At 37.2% G+C, this 14394-nt stretch overlaps 1 long non-coding RNA gene across 1 annotated transcript; it reads left to right on the top strand.

Moving 5' to 3' along the window:
- Window positions 1-5280: 5280 nt before the first annotated feature.
- LOC119715698 (uncharacterized) lies at window positions 5281-12765 on the top strand. Its single transcript, XR_005263044.2, has 4 exons — window positions 5281-9946; window positions 11059-11090; window positions 11805-11856; window positions 11986-12765. It is a non-coding gene; the product is annotated as an uncharacterized lncRNA (long non-coding RNA).
- Window positions 12766-14394: the final 1629 nt, after the last annotated feature.

Below are 14394 nucleotides of genomic sequence, written 5' to 3'. Positions count from 1 at the left end.
ATGTCTAATGGTACTGTCTAATATCTCTATTAATGACATAGACAGTAGGATTGAGTGCATCCTCAGCAAGTTGGCAGATGACACCAAGCTGAATGGTGCAGTTGATACAACAAAAGGAAGGGCTGCCATCCAAAGGGACCTCGACAAGCTAGAAAAGTGGGACCATGTAAACCTAATGAGGTTCAACAAGTCTAAGTACGAGGTGTTGAACCTGAGTTAAGACAATCCCAGCCATGAGCACAGATGGAGCAGAATGCATTGAGAGCAACTCTGCAGAGAAGGACTTAGGGGTTCTGGTGGATGGAAAGCTCAACATGAGCCAGCAGTGTGTGCTTGCAGTCCAGAAGGCCAACTACATCCTGGGTTGCATCAACAGAGGAATGGCCAGCTGGTTGATGGTGGTGATTGTCCCCCTCTACTCTGCCCTTTTGAGGCCCTACTTGGAGTGCCGTGGCCAGGTATGGGGCTTCCAGCACAAGAAGTATGTGGAGCTGTTAGAGTGGATCCCAAGGAGGACCATGAAGTTGATCAGAGGGCTGGAGCACTGGTCCTATGAAGAAAGGCTGACAGATGGGGATATAGATGGGGATATTCAACATGGAGAAGTCTCTGGGGAGACTTCATTGCTGCTTTTCAATCCTTAAAGGTGGCTTACCAAAAAGAGTTAAAGAGCAACATTTTCCTAGGTCAGATAATGATAGGACAAGGGGAAATGACTTTAAACTAAAAGAGGAGAGATTTAGCTTAAAGGTTAGGCAGAAATTTCTTCACTCAGAAGGTGGTGAGGCACTGGAACAGGCTGCCCAGAGAAGCTTGCAGGTGTCCCATCCCTGGAAGTGTTCAAGGCTGGATGGGGCTTTGAACAACCTTATATAGTGGCATCTCTGCCCATGGCAGGGGGGTTAGAACTAGATGATCCTCAAGGTTCCTTTTCAATCCAAGCCATTCTATGATTCTATGCTTAGCCTGACCTCCTAACTGCACAGACACATTAGACTCCTGTTGGATGGTCAAAAGTGTGGGTTTATTTTCCTGCTTTGGCTGTGGTGATCAAATACGGGGTTGCCTGACTGGTATCCCTGGACATCCCTGGTTGCATGATGTCCACACCTTTTTATCCCTTTCTTGTCCCTCACTTTACCTGTTCTTGTACCTCCATTTTTCTGTCCTGATCTTTTCTTACATAACAGCCATCCCCTAACTACTTTTTCTCCAATATGTCCCAGTTTTGAGACATTTAAGCCTCAAATTAGTATTTCTACTACCATTAACTAGGTAATCTTGGCTTTATGTAGTGTTATTGATATGGTTACCCAGGCACTGTTGGCCTTGCAAACCTTGGTTAACCTGCAGGTCCCCAGTGCTCCCCTCTGGTTTTCCGTGAAGTTTGGATGTTTCTCACATAACTTCCCCTTAGTCACTCCCAAGTAACAGTATTTAAATTCAAACCTTTCCTGGAGCACTTTCTGTAGATTTTGTCAGCATCTCACACTTTAATCTGTCACATCCAAGGACTTCTCACACTGAGTTCATCAAGTGGGTTTATTCTGACCTATCCAGCTAGAATAGTCCCCATTCTAAAAGATGAAACATAGACCCAGATCCCCAAAGTATGTGAGTACAGAAAGGCTAAGGATTTGGGACCTTTGGGTGAATAAAACTGTTAATGTGAGTATCCCTCAGATCAATGTGTTTAAAAGTTTACCAGCGTCCTTATATAAGAACAAGGACCCTTCGGGGCTGCGTTCTGGAGGACTCCTGATTAGTCTACTCCCAAATTCCTTGAAAAGTCTGCAGTTCATGTCTCCTCAAATAACTGTTTCTAGCACTCTTCAAACCTGAGCCAACGTTCAAGCCCTTTTCCCCTGGAAAACAGGACCTGTATGCAGTCACAATTCCTTATTCATACAGCATCACATGCTTTAAATAGTAGCCCATTTTCTGTCAGAAGCATCTCCTACTTTTTTTTTTTTTTTTTTTTTTTCACAAAATCACAGGTAGGGATTTAATTGCTTGTTTACATCATTCATTTCCCTATTCCTTGAGAAAAGGAATGTCACATGCAGTTAGAGTTAATGCTTGTAACATTGAACTATTTCATATAATTTCTATCAAAGTTGCCAAATGTCTTTTAAATTTTAAAAGTTTCTTTTATAAAACAACAAACACACAAACTTTGTTTCTCCTATTAAAAATGAAATACATGTATTATATATGCATGTGTGTGCATGCAGGTGCCAGTGCTCTCTTCTACTCAACAGCAAAAACCTATGTTTTAGTAAATGTGGCCATTTACTGGGCAGACAGAAGACAGATTGTACCCTTACTACTAAGATATCATTTACTAGTTGGGTGTGCTTAGCAGACATTATGAGTTGAGGACACATTTTGTACTTTATTGCAGACAGAAGATGGATTGTACCTTTACTACTAAAATATCATTTGCTAGTTCATTGTGTTTAACACACACTATGAGTTGAGGACAAATTTTGTACTTTATTGCAGAGCTCAATCTCAATTTCGAAAAGACAGTAGAGTTTACTATGAATTTACACATTACTGATGTATCATCCTTATGATAAGATCTCAGTATACTAGAAATGACTCTTAGATTTTTGCTTTCCATCCCTCTTATTTTCTCCACTTATTGTTTCTGATTGTAGCTGTTTAATATTTTCTGTACTTTCAATGTGATAAAGGTTTCTGCCTTTATTTGCTATTGCCACATCTGTCTCCTCACATATATTCCATTAATGGCAGTGTTTGCAAAATTTTTTATGCTTTATTATCTCTTATTTCCTACACCTTTGTGTCTTATACAGATAGACTATTACTGCCAAGTTTCTAATGTAGTAATTTATACTAATCTCCAGACAGTTAGATGCATCAACTGAAGAGTTAATGCACTTAATGAGGCCAGGTCACATCTATTATTCTCTGGATTTATACTTTCCCTATCATCTGTCTGTGCTTTAACATATCTTGCACAAATTACCTGTTTTATGCAATCATTGTTAAAATTTCAGGTTCTTCTGTCCTCCCTCCTTTGTCAGGTCACTTGTAATTGTCCATTTTATTCAATGAGCTTTTTTTTTTTTTTTTTTTAAAAGATAATTCATGTGTTTTTTTTTCCCATCTTTTCTGCCTGGGTATCTCTTCCTGTTTAATGGTTCATTGTCAGAAGGGGTATAGTCCTCACACGGTTTTGGTTTTGGTCCAGTAAGTCCATCTCTCACAGTTTCCTGTCATTACTCACTGTATTTCCTGACATCCTTCACTGATGTCTTCTTTTCTTCTGTATACTTCACACCAACATAAAGTCACTTCAGGTCAGGGTTCATATAGTGCGAAGTTCTTCCTGCTTTTCCTGTCAGATTCTCTTTACACTTTCATCAAGGCGTATGATATAGAGTGGCCTGAAGTAGCTCCTTAAGTCAACAGGAGCTTTACTCAGTTTTCTATTATACTCCTTATATTCTTTGTTTCCTTATCAGAATTCTCTTCTCTTGAGCTGTCTAAAGCTGCCTACATCTGCATTGTCAGACTGCCCGTGCCGCTTTCCTTTGACATTTGTGCAGTTCCTTTTAGTATCACAAAGCACTGTTAAACCTAAATACTAGTTCTTACATCTCAGAAAGTTTTCACCGAGGAATTAATACCAAGGGAAATCTGATGGCATACTTTCAATCTCTATAAAATATATGGAAATCATTTATATATATATATATATATATATATATATATATATATATATATATATTACTGTAGCATTTCCTGTACATTTAAATTATCGTGTACTTAAAAAAAAGGGAAATAAGGAAGTGCGAGCTAGGCCTTTCCTAAACTACTTTTTTTTTTTTTTCTTGTTGTATCAATCATTTATTTTCTCCATACAACTTATTATAAATTCTAATAAGCAGATACTCTTGAAAGATCCAAACCCACTGTGGCAAATTCCTGTCAGCATGATACTGTTGCACATTGCTGCATAATTTACCCAATTTAATTGCAGGCTTTTCCTCATTTGTGTGGAAAAGCTTTCCTTTCCATACCATCTTTGTCTGGCTCTTTAAACCCATAAACTTTGTCTTCCTTCTTCTTTTTGATGTATCCTGTCACTGCTTTCAACATGCTTGATATGTCTTGTTATTAATACAATTAATGCAGTTCTCTTATGCCAAATATTAGGAAAAAATATATAGACTTTAATATTTAGCTGAAATATTTTCATTTATAGTACTATTTTAATAACAAATATTTTTATTTTTTTTAATAACAAAAACTTTCTTGATGCCATTCATTTAAATGCATCTTTTCCCAATTATTTCCATACATTTGAAAATACATATATGTTTATACAATATATACTATATATGATATATTCTATATATATGAATACAGGCTGGGCAGCAAAGGGATTGAGAGCAGCCCTGAGGAGAGGGACCTGGGGGTGTTGCTTGATGAGAGGCTCAATGTGAGCCAGCAACACACACTTGCAGCCCAGAAAGCTAACTGTATCCTGGGGTGCATCAAAAGCAGTGTGGCCAGCAGGGTAAGGGAGGGGATTCTCCCCCTCTGCTTTGCTCTTGTGAGACCCCATCTGGAGTGTTGTGTTCAGCTCTGGGGCCCCAAGCACAAGAAGGACATGGACCTATTAGAATGAGTCCATGAGGAGAGCCACAAAGATGATCAAGGGGCTGGAGCACCTCTCCTATGAATACAAGATGAGGGAGTTGGGGCTGTTCAGCCTGGAGAACGGAGGGCTCTGGGGAGAACTTATAGTGGCCTAGCAGTACCCAAAGGGGGCTTTCCAATAGGAAAGCAGGAGAGGGATTCTTAGTCAGGGAGTGGAGAGATAGGATAAGGACTAATGGGTTTAAACTAAAAGAGGGGTGATTTAGATTAGATATTAGGAAGAAATTCTTTATTCAGAAGGTGGTGAAGCACTAATAGGTTGCCCAGAGAATCTGTGGATCCTTGGAAGTGTTCAAGCTCTGGCTGGATGGGGCTTTGAGCAACCTGGTCTAGTGGGAGGTGTCTCTGCCCATGGCAAGGGCGTGGAATTGAATGATCTCTAAGATCTTTTTCAACCCAAACAATTTTATGATCCTATTATTTTTTCAGGTGAAGATTTATGTTTGCAAAACTGATTCCAGAGTCCCTTCTTTCTCAGTTATGTAGCTCTCTCAGTCCTGGAGCATCCTCATCTGTGATCTGTACTTTATTTTGATTAATCACATCATGCAATTCATACTTTTTTTTTCTGTCTATTCTCAAAGTCCTTGTTTCCCTTCATTCTTTCAAGAAATCGAGCATATCTTTTGCTCATTAATCACAGAATTCTTCTAATCTCTCTGTATCAATCACTTGCTTATTTCTCTCTTCATTTACAGATATCTATTTGCAGGTATCATCATAATTATAAACAATGTTAGTAGCAATCTGGAAGGTTGTTCCATATGTAAACTGCTAAAAATATAATATTACCGACATTAAGTGTAACCTTCTTCAGATGACTTCTATTATTTAAATTTGATTTTGAGATGAAAGCTCTGTGCTAAGAAAACCATATGTCAATTTTTAATTAACAATGATATCCCCCCTCAATTATTAACCAAATAATAAAGTCAGGTTTATAGCCTTCTGTCATTGCTAATGAATGGAGTAAATGCATCAAAAGTCATCTTTTTTATCGGTGTTATTTAAAAGAAGACACACAAAATTCAAGTGTATTTTTTATTTTTAACATAAGTAAAGGTTTATGAGAACCTTTCAGTCTCTGAGCGTTAGGAAGACTTGCTTTTCTGCCAGCTTTGCAACTGCCAAAGTAAAGCCAGGTTACCATACTACTGTATTAAGTACACAAAAAGGCTGAATGACCTGCTGGCATGCTTGACTGCCTTTGTGTACCAAAGAAAGTAGTCTGGCAAGAAGCCTTAGATAAAGTTACCATCTGTCTGGGCCTTTGCATTTTCTCACCAAGGCTCCTGCCCTCTACAGCCAAGTCTCAGAGTTGGACATGGCCACAATGATTTTGCACATCTGTGTTGCAAAATGAGACCACTGACAACAAGGAAAGGAAGTGGGACTTTGGTGACTACATAGGAGCACATCATGCTTGGCACCTTAGGATGTGATGAGGAGTGCATAATTCAAAACAAAACCTCTTAATGTAAGTAACGTAATAACTGGCTTAGAATTTGCTGACTGTTAATTATTGAACAATTCCAATTTGTCTGACCAAAAATGTATCCTATGTCTCCTCAACTGCTAGTACCAGATGACTAATAGCAACTCTTTTGAAAGAGGTCCAGGAATGTCTTTGTACTGCCTTTACTTTTCCACGACTTTAGCCAAGCTTCCATGTACCAAGAACCCTGAAACTCAGTGCCAAAACCTCTCCCTCCTGGTACTTCTTCCATAAACAAGTTTTCTGTTAGGTTTTAAATACAGTTCACACTGGAATTTGCTAAAAAGGAGCTTGAATAGAAGGATACTTTGATTATAAATTCTCTTAAACTCTTGAAAAAAACATAGCTTCTTCGTTAGCATTAGTGCAAGTAACATACGGAGGAAGGGAAAAATACAAAACATTAACTCCTTTGACAAGCAATGTGAGGTAGTAGTCTTTAAGTTCAGATGTGAATAATGAAAAAGAGTGTTTTGTACACAAGGTGTCTCTCTAATTTTCCAGAGGAATTTGGGAAACAGAGACTATATACTATTTTCTGACCTATTTTTTTTACAGGTGACAGTTATATGTAAGCTTTCTTTTTCAAGGGCTTTCCTTTTTGAAACATACACTTAGTTTTGTCAATTAAAGAAAAAAAAAAAAAGGCTAGTTTTATAAAATGAGCTAGAGTTGGATGTGAAGCCACAGCAAAGGTTCACTTTCTGAATACATATCTGTCACACTTCGTAAATGCTAATGTTTGTGAGATTTATAAAAACAGAGCAGGATTATTCCTTTGTCAGCAATGCCCTGATCCACTGCTGCCTTAAAAACTTGTCAAATGAGATCCATGACTAGTTTGAACAGAATTCTATTCCTCAAATGTTGTTTGAGCATAGGCTTATGTCATATTTTAACAGTACCATCCTTCCAGATCAATCAAGAGACTCTTTTCTCTGTAAGAAAAGCTTATCTTTATTCTTTCTGTGATATCATCATATCAACTACTTAAGCCGAAGGAAAATGAAGTACTTAAAATCTCTTTTCTTAGGAATTTGACCAGTTCTAGAGAAGGACGTAGGCCAAACAAACTTTCACTCTGGAACCACAAATGGCAGAAGATCAAAACCTCTTTTAAGTAGCTTAGACGTTTAACAAGCACTTCTCTGCTGCTTTATATCCCCCCCCTCTTAGCCTCTCCAGATGATTTAAAATCTTGATGCTTTCAGGTGGAACATGGGAATATGTGGAACCTAGCAATTTTTTTTTTATTTGGCAACAGGTCCTTGTCATAATCTCTCTCTTCAGTTTGGTTACTTGCCATTTTAACACCTATTTGCCATTACTTGCCATTTTAACACCCTCTAAAATATGTATGCTAATCTATCCTTTTTTTCCTTGTTGTTCATATTTATACTAAATTTGAAATAAGGAGAGACAGAAGCAAACAAAAAATTATGCTTCTACCCATATCTCTTTCCAATCTTTTATCTTAAATCTTCTACTTTGTGCCACATCAGACAGTGTTTCTTTAACTCAGCTCCCATGGACGAATCCAGAACTGTGGATTAGGTCAGCACCAACCTCCTCTACTTTAGTAGAAAAATCGGGGATAACAGGATGGGACTGAAAATGACCAATGCAATCTAGTTAAATGACCAATCAATCTAGTTAAAATTAATGAGAAATACTGAGAATGATGATATTTTTATTTTATTTTATTTTATTTTATTTTATTTTATTTTATTTTATTTTATTTATTTATTTTTTCCCTGGGTATTTTCAGGGCTGTTGTTTTGAATAAGGACTTACAAACACAGACTCAGTTATCCTTCTGGTAAGAGCCCTGAAAAATGGTTATTCCCAAGAACTGTGTAGTGTTTGTTTGTTTGTTTGTTTGTTTTATATTTACAGGAGGAGAATGGTGCCACCACCCATTTCCCATTTTCTGCAGTAAAGGGTAATCAGTATAGACACTTCAAAAATAAAAAAAAAAAAACACAGTGCAGTCAGGCTGCTGCAAGATCTTTGTATTGCAATTTGGACACTTACCTAAATCCTCTATCAGTTATAAACAAGAATATTTGTAACTATCCTGAAGACATTTCAGTATTATTAAACCGTATTTGTTTTACATTTTCATTATCTTGTTGAGAAATTTGGAATCAAATTTGCAATGTAGGACATTTGACTGAAATTTTACTGGTTATTGGCATTGCAAAATGTCATTCATATTTATCTGTTAATATCTTTAACACTCACAATCAATGGATTACTGTAACCTGTGAGATGTAACCAACATCAGGAAGCCTATGAAGAGAAAAGAAGGAGAAGCCAAATAGCTATACTGTAATTTGTATATCAGAGTTCTGTTTATATTGGGTTTCAAAGAACAGTATTTCTCAGATAGAATTCAGACAATGTATCTGGAATCTTAAAAGAGCACTGCATTTTGGTTGCTATCATTAATAGTATGAGTTAGAAAAAACATTTCCCTTTAATGTTTTACAGCATGATTAGACTTAGGAAGACCAGCTGTGAAATTTGAAAACATAAAATTTGATTTTAGAGATTTAAGCTCAAAGATGTGTATCAGTGTTTATAAAAATGAGTTAAAATTCTATGATGATTAAAAAAAATTCCAGACATCTGTCCCAACTTTTCCTCCTGTGGGCATCCAGTCTCTGATCTCAAGTCTCCAGTCTTTTTGTTTTTATGTCACCACACACAAACTGGTGGTTGAAATGCCAATAATGTTACTTGGAGATGGTTCAGTGACTAAAAGCTGTGTAGTTACCATGCAAATTGAATCTGCAAAATGAACCTGAACTTTTCCAAATACAACTCTGTTAAGACTGGTCTGTAAATTAGTAGCTGCGTCAACCACCCACATCCTATCTGCTTCCCAAAGCAGATGAAAGGTTGCTGTACTGCTGCACCTACACACAGTCTGGCTGTCACAACTGAGACCAGCAAGACAGGGACTGATGGTATGAATTTAATGGACACAGGAGACTTCACAGACCAGAGTGCAGTGGAAGCTGTGAATTTTTTTCAGTGCATTGAATAGGTGTATTGGGTTTACGTGGCAAGGTTTTGGTAGCAGGGAGTTGTAAGTGTGGCCTCTATGAGATGAATCCAGAAGCTGCCTCGTGTTAGGTAAGGGTCAGCTCCAGACTACACCAAAGGGACCTGCTGCTGGCCAGAGCCAATCCAATAAGTGATGTTGCTTGTGCCTCCGTGAGAGCAGATTTAAGAAAGGGGAAAAAAACTGCTTCGCAACAGCAGCTGGGAGAGTGAGGAGTGAGAGCCACCCCTGCAGCCCCCAAGGTCAGTGCAGCAGGAGGGCAGGAAGTGCTCCAGGCACGGAGCAGAAGTTCCCCGGCGGCCTGTGGAGAGGCCCCTGGTGGAGCAGGTTGTCCCCCCGCAGCTGACTGCAGCCCCTATTCCTTATTCCACTTCACTTTTGGGGGGAGGACATAGACAAGAGGGAGAATGGGGAGAAGGTGTTTTTATTTTATTTTGTTTGTTTGTTTTTGTTTTGTTATTTCTCACTGCTCTAGCTTGTTAGTAATAGATAATGAATTTTATTAATTTCCCTATGCTAAGTCTGTTTTGCCCATGATTATAATTGAGCCCCTTCCATCTTATTTTCTCCCCGTTTCCTTCTGAGGAGGAGGAGTGAGAGTGCTGTTGTGGTGGAGCTTAGCTGCCCAGCTGAACAAAACCACCACGACAGTCTGAGTACGAGATACCTAGAAGTTTCAGTATACGGTGAGTATCTATCTTGTTTTCAAAAAACAGGTAAACACATATTCAGAACCGAAATATTTGTGAATAACGTCATAATAACCAGAAGCAGTTTGTCCTTTTGTTCAGTATTGATAATGTTATCTCTATTTAATAAGATATTTTAATGTGCCCTTTTTTCTTATGTATTCTGTATCTGAAAGGCTTCATTTAATCAATAAAAAAGGTTGATTTTCTACATTTTTAACATACATTTTTTTCACCAGAATACAGATTGGCATGAATCCCAATTAAAAAAATTCTTTGGCATGTCAATAAGTAACGCAACATATGTTGTTTTTGAACAAAACGGAAAAAAAATACAAAAATAAGAAGCTGGCTATTTTGGAATACTATGAATCACCCTTTGGAAGTGTCTTTCTTTTGGAACTAGTTAGAGTGGATTTAACTGAAATTAGGTGCTGAGTTTTGAGATGTCTAAAATTAAATTGAATGAATCTCACCTTCTCTGGACAGTCTGTAACTGCAAATAAAACAGACTTAAATTTACTTCAAAAATTGGCTAATGAACAAGGATTTCACTGTTTGGAGGGAAATGATACATAAACACTGGCCATGAAAAAAATCACTATTTTAATAAAGCCGTTACCATTTCTTACCATTTTAAAATGTAACTATAAAAAGTTTTTAATCTCTTACATTTAAAACATTTCACTGCAATGACTACAAATCATCCAAATAATAGCTTACTTTTCTGAGCTATCAGAGAACTTGGAAAGAAATGAAATGGAGCAAACACTGCATGGTAGAATTATTCATTTTTTCATGTTTCAAAGCAGTGTATAAAAGACATGACCTATGTGACTGTTTGAATAAGGGCTTGAAGTATCTATTATGGGGAGAAAATATTTTTCACAGTGATCTGTGATTATCTATCAGTAAAATTTGGGATCAGGTACAAGCATTCTGTGCAACACTTGAACTGCCTCTTATACAAATATGTTGTCACTGATTATTTGTAGGCTTATACTGATTTCATTTAATATTGTGATTCAAAATGTTTTTCAACTGCATTATTTTATATAACACTTAGAAATGAGCAAATATTAAGATACTTTCTCTCTTGTTCACTGCAGCCAATGCAAATGGGAGAGGCCTGATGGGAAAGGTCAGTTGTCTGGGATTTATTACCTCTAGATGCAAGAAACTGGCAGCTCAGAAAACCCTCCATATTTTTAGATGTTTATTTGAACTCTCTAGATAAGCTAATAACTTTGTAAGGCTTGTGTGTCCTTATACATTTTAATGAGCAGGTAGTATAAACAATATGTCAGTTGCTGTCATTGTAGAAATATTTCAGAAAATGAGTGTGCAGTTCTTATGAAGTCTATACCTAAAAATGAAGATGACTGAGACAGTTTCCATTAAAGAAGCATGGTTAACATCCTCAGAGAAATGGAACTAAGATACAGAAAGAGAAATGGAACTAAGATACAGAAAAAAGTGAGTGTAGGCAAGTCTGCCATCAGATTCAAGATTGTGTGTCCAAACAAAAACTTACATAAAAAACATCCAAGACAATTATTTCATAGACTCTAGGTAGATTACACATACTGAATCACTTCATAAGCTCTAAGGACCCATGGTTAAAAAAAAGGATAGTTCAAAATGCACAAAATCAGTGAAAAAGAATAGTTAAAAAAATATCTTTTTTATATATATACATAAATATATATAATATATATATACATAACATATATATGAAAATACACATATATATATTTTATATATATATATATATAAAATATATATATATATATATTTATTTTTTTTTAATCTACTAAGTCGCTTTCTCTAACCATTGCCCAATTCTTTCTTTCAGTGAAGAACAAGCCTTTGTTGAAGTGCATGTTGCTTCTTCAGGCTGTTTCAGTGTAAGAAGACCTGTGAAACATTAATTATGGGAATAATAGAGGGATGATAGAAACTAAAGATTGTCAGTGCATGTGTCTGTATTTTACTTTTCTAGTATTTTCAATATTCTTTTGTTTCTGACATTTCAGCTGTTGACTTCAACAAAACCAAACAACTCATTGCTCCGGTGTCTGGAGCACCTTCTGCCCTCCTCCTTCACTGACCTTGGTGTCTGCAGGGCTGGCTCTCGCTCCTCACTCTCCCAGCTGCTGTTGTGCAGCATTTTTTTTTCCCCTCTTTCTTAAATCTACTCTGACAAAGGTGCAAACAACAAAGCTTATTGGCTTGGCCCTGGCCATTGGCAGGTGTCTTTGGAGATGGCTGAAACCAGCCTTTTTCTGGCATGAGGCAGCTGCCGGCTCACAGAGACCAACCCTGCAGCCCCCTGCTGACAAAACCTTGCCATGTAAACCCTGTACATTGTCACATCCAGTACTAAACCAGGAATGCATCCTTAGCATACTTTCAAACAACTGTTGGTTTCTGAGTCGTCATTTGTAACGTTAACTATCATTTTAACAGAAGGAATTGCATCTAACCTTTGCGTAAGCTATCTGTGTCTTTTATGCCAACAGAAATATGACAACCATAATAACTGGGATGTAATGTGGATTAAATTAACTATTTATAATTAACTATTTAAAAAGTCACGTTGAAGATGGTAAAAACGTCTACTTTCTTCCTGATTAAATTTCCCAGTGCACTGCATATACAAAGAAGATTGTTAGTTCCTATCTACCGCTCAGTAGGTGCTAAACATTCATATCCAAATGCAGCATTATACCATTAATAAAACAGTATGCAGACTGAAGGAATCTATATGTATATTGTCATTTAAATTTACAGTATCCCCAAATTAATAAATTTTTCATAAGAGTGCAAACCTTTTGCAAATATCCTTCTTTTCTAGAGAAAATTGTAATCCATCTTTAGAACCACAACCTTTTAGACGTATTAGTCTAACCTCAGTCCCTGGAAAAAGTTATTGAGAAGATTGCCCTAGGGGATATTTAAAAGCATTTAAAGAATAATGCTATTATCAGACATTGTCAACATGGGTTAATGGAAGAAAAATTCTGCTTTATCAATTTGATCTCCTTCTATGATAAGATCACCCACTTGAAGGAATAAAGCCTCAAGTTGCACCAGGGGCTTTAGGTTGGGAATTTGGAGACTTTTCTTCTCAGAAGGAGTGGTCAGGTGTTGGACCTGGTGTGTAGGGACATGATTTGGTGGGTGACATTGGTAGTAGGGTGATGGTTGGACCAGATGATCTTGAAGGTCTTTTCCAACCTTAATTTTTCTATGATTCTATACCTGGCTTGTCCCATTTGGAGAAGAGGAGGGTGAGAGGTGGCCTTATTGCTCTCTGCAGCCTGAGGAGAAGTGCAGAGGGAGGTGCTAATCTCTGTTACCTGGTAACCAATGACAGGATGTGTTTGAATGCCACAGAGCAGCAACAGAGTAGGTTCAGACTACATATAAGGAAAAAATAATTTTCATTATGAGGGTGGTCAAACACTGCAGCAGGCTTGCTAGACATTTAATTGATGCCCCATGACTGTCAATGTTCAAGAGTTCTTTAGACAATGCTCTCAATAATATGCTTTAACTTATGGTTAGCCCTGAAGAGGCCAGGAAGCTGGGCTAAATGATCTTTGAAAGTCCCTTCCAACTCTTCTCTGCCCTGCCTTGCCCTGCCGTGCCCTGCCCTGCTGTCCCCTCCCCTCCTTGTTTCATCTATTCAATTCTATTCAGCTCCTTTAGGAAGACTAGATTACTTTTTCACCATAAGCATGATGGACTCTGATGTGATGGAGAGACCAGATTTACTTAATTCTATTTCTTACTACAGTATTCACCCACATTCTGATAAAGGTGATGTCTGAACTGAAACAGATATGCAAGTTTCAAAAAGCAGAAGTCTGAAACTAGGTGCTCATTACAAGCAGAAAATTGGAATCAGAAGTTACTATAATATTTAAACAGATATTTTAACATGATATTTGACTATCATGTATTGCCAAAGGGAAACGGGAGAGCTTTTCTGATAGATTTCTTTTTAATGAATTGCATTTCCTTTTTGTGAAAATGAAACCATATATACCAAGTTGAACATGAATAAAAAAAATGAAAATCTGAAATATGATTTAACTTAGAATAACATGTGTTTTATCTTTATTTCATGACACAAAACAGAACAATGCAAATGAAATAATACAGCATATTAGAGTTTAAATACGCAATTTTTCTTTCCAATTGATAAGTTTCAAGTAATTTGTACAGGAGCTTGTGTGTCTAAATGAAATCTCCAACAGCATGTTTGTGTCATCTTCTCAAATAATAAGGTGCTATATGATAGAATTATACACTTGTCCGAGTTGAAAGGAGTAGTCTTCAATGTGGGCATGTATCTGTTTGCACAGTTAATTCAGGACATACAATTGTCCCAGCAGGACTGCAGGCTGGCTTAGAGCCAGAGCTTCATTCCTGGTAAT

Source organism: Anas platyrhynchos, chromosome 2, assembly GCF_047663525.1.
Source record: "Anas platyrhynchos isolate ZD024472 breed Pekin duck chromosome 2, IASCAAS_PekinDuck_T2T, whole genome shotgun sequence".
NCBI lineage: Eukaryota > Metazoa > Chordata > Aves > Anseriformes > Anatidae > Anas > Anas platyrhynchos.
Note: the sequence above shows the minus strand (reverse complement) of the source record. Positions and strands in the feature narration are given on the sequence as shown.